The sequence below is a fragment of the Thalia democratica genome, unplaced genomic scaffold (assembly GCF_965202585.1).
Source record: "Thalia democratica unplaced genomic scaffold, ktThaDemo2.hap1.1 HAP1_SCAFFOLD_1057, whole genome shotgun sequence".
Lineage (NCBI taxonomy): Eukaryota > Metazoa > Chordata > Thaliacea > Salpida > Salpidae > Thalia > Thalia democratica.
Genome location: NW_028139981.1, coordinates 1,927 through 7,500, shown reverse-complemented (window position 1 = coordinate 7,500; position 5,574 = coordinate 1,927). Strand labels below are relative to the sequence as shown.

Sequence of the window (5,574 nt, the reverse complement as noted above, 5' to 3'; positions counted from 1 at the left end):
CCCGCTGTCAGGAAGCAACGCGACCGAACTATAACAGTTACAGGGCTCGGTCCTTCTTAAAAGAAGAGACGTCGCTTGAAATCAAATTTCGATTCGTTAATGATCCTTCCGCAGGTTCACCTACGGAAACCTTGTTACGACTTTTACTTCCTCTAAATGATCAAGTTCGATCGTCTTTTTCGAACACCGGCGAGTGCGTTGCCGCACGTACCAGGCTCAATCGGAGGACCTCACTAAACCATTCAATCGGTAGTAGCGACGGGCGGTGTGTACAAAGGGCAGGGACGTAATCAACGCAAGCTAATGACTCGCGCTTACTGGAATTCCTCGTTCAAGGAAACAATTGCAAGTCCCTATCCCTAGCACGACCGGGGTTCAACGGATTACCGGACCTTTCGGCCTAGGGAACACACGATGATCCGGTCAGTGTAGCGCGCGTGCGGCCCCGAACATCTAAGGGCATCACAGACCTGTTATTGCTCAATCTCGTGTGGCTAAACGCCACTAGTCCCTCTAAGAAGTTGTCTCCGACCCAATGGGTCGAGCAGCTATTTAGCAAGTAAGAGTCTCGTTCGTTATCGGAATTAACCAGACAAATCGCTCCACCAACTAAGAACGGCCATGCACCACCACCCACAGAATCAAGAAAGAGCTCTCAATCTGTCAATCCTCGCTGTGTCCGGGCCGGGTGAGATTTCCCGTGTTGAGTCAAATTAAGCCGCAGGCTCCACTCCTGGTGGTGCCCTTCCGTCAATTCCTTTAAGTTTCAGCTTTGCAACCATACTTCCCCCGGAACCCAAAGACTTTGGTTTCCCGGAAGCTGCCGGACAGTTCTTAAGTTCGACACTGCCGATCGCTAGTCGGCATCGTTTAAGGTCAGAACTAGGACGGTATCTGATCGTCTTCGAACCTCTGACTTTCGCTCTTGATTAAAGAAAACATTCTTGGCAAATGCTTTCGCAGTCGTTCGTCTTGCGCCCGATCCAAGAATTTCACCTCTAACGGCACAGTACGGATGCCCCCGTCCGTTCCTATTAATCATTACCTCGTGCTCCGAAAACCAACAAAATAGAACCGAGGTCCTATTCCATTATTCCATGCAACATTATACAAGCGTAAAGCCTGCTTTGAACACTCTAATTTTTTCAAGGTAAACTTGCCGGACCACCGCAACACTCAGTTAAGAGCACCGCGAAGGCACCGACCAACAAGAACAACGAGGCCAGTGCTAGCCTTTCGACCGACCAACCTCGCCGTCCCTATATCCAACTACGAGCTTTTCAACCGCAACAACTTAAATATACACTTTTGGAGCTGGAATTACCGCGGCTGCTGGCACCAGACTTGCCCTCCAATGGATACTCGTTAAAAAGTTTAAAGTGTACTCATTCCAATTGCAGGACCTCGTACGAGGTCTGCATTGTTATTTTCGTCACTACCTCCCCGAGCCGGGAATGGGTAATTTGCGCGCCTGCTGCCTTCCTTGATGTGGTAGCCGTTTCTCAGGCTCCCTCTCCGGAATCGAACCCTGATTCTCCGTCACCCGTTACAACCTCGGTAGGCCGATACCGTACCGACGATAGTTGATAGGGCAGTTGCTTTAATGAGATGTCGCCAGCACTAGGGCCGTGCGATCCGCAAGCTTATCCAGAGTCACCATTGTAACGACCCGAAAGCCGGTTAGTTTTGGTCTGATAAATGCGCGCCTCACGTCAGTTCGGCGCTTTACGCATGTATTAGCTCTAGAATTGCCACAGTTATCCATGTAAAAGCGTACAATCAAATGAACCATAACTGATTTAATGAGCCATTCGCAGTTTCACTGTACGTGAGCTCGTACTTACACTTGCATGGCTTAATCTTTGAGACAAGCATATGACTACTGGCAGGATCAACCAGATAACTATCCGAGGGCGTTTAACCCGTTGCTCGACTGAGCGTTTTTACTGTATAAATACAGACCTTTTCTATCACTCGGCTTAAAAGCCTTGCGAACGTTACTGAAAGTCGGCGCCGGCCTTTTGCTGTTTAAAGCGCCAGCCCGCGTCGACTGCAGCATGCAGCTATACAACTGACTGTTCTTTCTCCCGACCAACCGTTTGCCTTCTGCCGGTTAACTCGTCAGCAGCAACACGCCATCTGTCTGCTGCAGTTACCCGCCTCGAGCCGTGCCTGCCTGCGTCGGCTACTCGTCTCGACGACTTCGCAAAGCTATAAGCCTACCGCCGCTGGACGCTTGTAGTTTTTCATACGCTGCTCCAATGCGTTTACATAGCACGTTCGCCGCCGCTGCAATAGCCGCGCCTCGGGTGCTAAACAGTAATGCTTTAAGCCCGCTTTCTCGCCAAGTCGACCGAACGCACAAACACGTCTCTCTCACTAGTGTAAAGTAATGCATACGTGTATGATGCTCAAATGTTGCTGTTGAACTTTTTTTGCCGATTTTTTCAATTTGTTTGTTTCTTTTCAATTATTTTAATGTTTTAAAGCTTATTTATGCTACGTTTAAATGTTTTAATACTTTTTTTATACTTTATTTAATATGTTTTAAAAGAAATAAATAAAAAATAATATATATAAACTACTTTTTTTAATGTTTTAAATATGTTTGTTTATTATAAATAAACTTTATTTGTATTATTTTTTATTTAAACTTACTTTTTAAATCTTTATACTTGTTTTATCGTTTTAAGCACATTGCGATAAATATAATAAACAAAAAATTGAATGAAAATAATAATAATAATTAAAAAAAAAAAAAAAACATAAGCAAAAAAAAAAAAAAACATATGCTTATTTTATATGTTTCATTTTATTTTTATTTAAACTTACCTTTCAAACCTTAATACTCGTTTTATTTTTTTAAGCAGATCGCGATAAATATAATAAACAAACAATTAAATAAAAATAAATAAAAATAAAATAAAAAAATCAAACAAAAGCTTATTTTATATGTTTCATTTTATCTTTATTTAAACTTCCTTTTAAACCTTTATAATTGTTTTATTTTTTAAGCACATCGCGATAGATATAATAAACAAACAATGAAATAAAAATAATAATAATAATAATAATAATAAATCATAAGCTTATTTTGTATGTTTCATTTTATTTTATTTAAAACTTACAACTTAAACCTTTGTATTTGTTCTATTCTTTTAAGCACATCGCGATAAATATAATAAGCAAACAATTAAATAAAAATAAAATAAAAAATCAAACATAAGCTTATTTTATATGTTTCATTTTATCTTTATTTAAAATTACTTTTTAAACCTTTATAGTTGTTTTATTTTTTAAGCACATCGCGATAGATATAATAAACAAACAATGAAATAAAAATAATAATAATGAAAAAAAAATCATAAACTTATTTTATATGTTTCATTTTATTTTTATTTAAACTTACTTTTTAAATCTATATAGTTGTTTTATTTTTTAAGCACATGGCGATAAATATAATAAGCAAACAATTAAATAAAGATAATAACAAATAAATAAAACAATACGGCTAAACTATAAAAAGAAAACTAAATAACTGATAAATACTTGTAAAACATTATTTGAAAAATTTATTTTGAAACACAACACGATTGATTTATAAATAATAATATAATTTTAATTTGTGTAGTTCATTTAAAGTAGTCTCCCTTTTTGCTTCTGGTTTTATTAGAGTTATATATAACAATAAATTGTGTAGTTTATTTAAAGTAGTCTCCCTTTTTGCTTCTAGTTTAATTAAAGTTATATAACACATACTATAGTAAGTTAAATAAACTATAGTAACTTTATAAAACTACTTTACAAAATACATTTGTATAATTTAATAACTTTAAAATAACTATCAAGAATAAAATAGAATAGAATAGCTTTAAGTTTAGTATACAATTGGTATGTAAATTGTGTAGTTTATTGAAAGTAGTCTCCTTATTTGCTTCTGGTTTTACTTGAGTTACATAACGTTAAATAAACATACTTAATAAACGTAACCATCAATACTGTCATTTTAATAAAACTAAGTACAAATAACAATACAAATACAAGAACTTTAAAAAGCCTTCGCTTGTATCTGTTGGTAACAGTAAATAACCTATTATGACTCACAATACAAGAGTGCGAAATTTATTTTTCATTTGATTTTTCAGGTATTTATTTATTTGTGGAAATAAACTTTTTTATTACATTAGAAACTAATTGAATTTTTCCTCTAACTATACCTATTATTATATTTAGTATGCTTAAAAGTAATAAAATGAAACGTCGCGATTATATAATAAACAAACAATCAAACAAACAAAGAAATAAAAAAAAATATTTTTTTAAACTTATATTTCAACTATATGTCTTATTTTATTTTCATTTAAACTTACTTTAAACCTCTGTATTTGTTATATATATTTCAACACAATACGATTAAACTATAAGACAAACAACAAAATAAAATAATCACATTAATAAATACACTAAGCAAATAGCTAGAATAAATATAAATAGTTCAATATATACAATATATTTCTTCTATTTTTAAGTTACTTGTTAAACATATTTATTTAAAAATGTTTCTTTAGAATATAAAACTAACAGTTGTACAAATAAAGAAATTAAAAAGCCAAAACACATAACACTAACTTTTCATAAATTAGATATGCAAATATGAACAAAATAATAACTAAATTGTAAAGCTTTTGTAAACTGTGAACTTATAAACTTATAATAATAATTGCATATTCACTATTCACAATAGCTTTTTATTTAGTACACAACTGGTCTGTAAATTGTGTAGTTTATTGAAAGTATAATCCCGTTTTGCTTCTGGTTTAAATTAAGTTATACAACACATACTAAAGTAAATTAAATAAAGTAATTCACTACTATCTATTAAATAAAACCAATTTACAAAATACATTAATTTAAATTAAAGTGAATTTTGAACTTATAATAATAATTGCATATTCACTATTCAGAATTTCTTTAAATTTAGTACACAACTGGTCTGTAAATTGTGTTGGTTCTATTCAAGTACTCTCCTTGTTTGTTTTGTTTTAGTTGTATTTATTTTTAGATACTAGCACATTCAATACACATAATAAAGTAAACCAAATAAACTCTATTAATTTAAACTAAGTACAAATACATTAAGTTAATACAAAACTTTAAAAAGCTTTTGCTAGTATCTGTTGGTAACAGTAAATAACTTATTATGACTCACAATACAAAAGTGCAAAATTTATTTTCGTTTGATTTTTCAAGTAGCCACGCTTTTATTTGTTTGTGGACAAAAAGACTTTAAAGTTTTAGTATAAAAGACTAATTGTATTAATTTTAACTCAGAAAATTGTACTCTACAAGATGGTGCCATTATTTTTTCGATATCTCAAACTGGTCAAACCACTTTTTTAGCGCTCTAATTGGTTTAAACAGCAAATAACGTTATCTGATTGGCTTGAGTTTTTATTTGCTAATAACTAGAATTTACTTTTCTTTTAAGCGTTAAAGAAATGTAAATAAACGAGTAATAAGTATAAATAGGTCAGAAAGAAAAATAGTACAAAAAAGATGAATTCAAAAAGCAAA

At 33.1% G+C, this 5,574-nt stretch overlaps 1 non-coding gene across 1 annotated transcript; it reads right to left on the bottom strand.

The window, feature by feature from the left end:
* Positions 1 to 97: 97 nt before the first annotated feature.
* LOC145847707 (small subunit ribosomal RNA) lies at positions 98 to 1,902 on the bottom strand. Its single transcript, XR_014371470.1, has one exon. It is a non-coding gene; the product is annotated as a small subunit ribosomal RNA (ribosomal RNA).
* Positions 1,903 to 5,574: the final 3,672 nt, after the last annotated feature.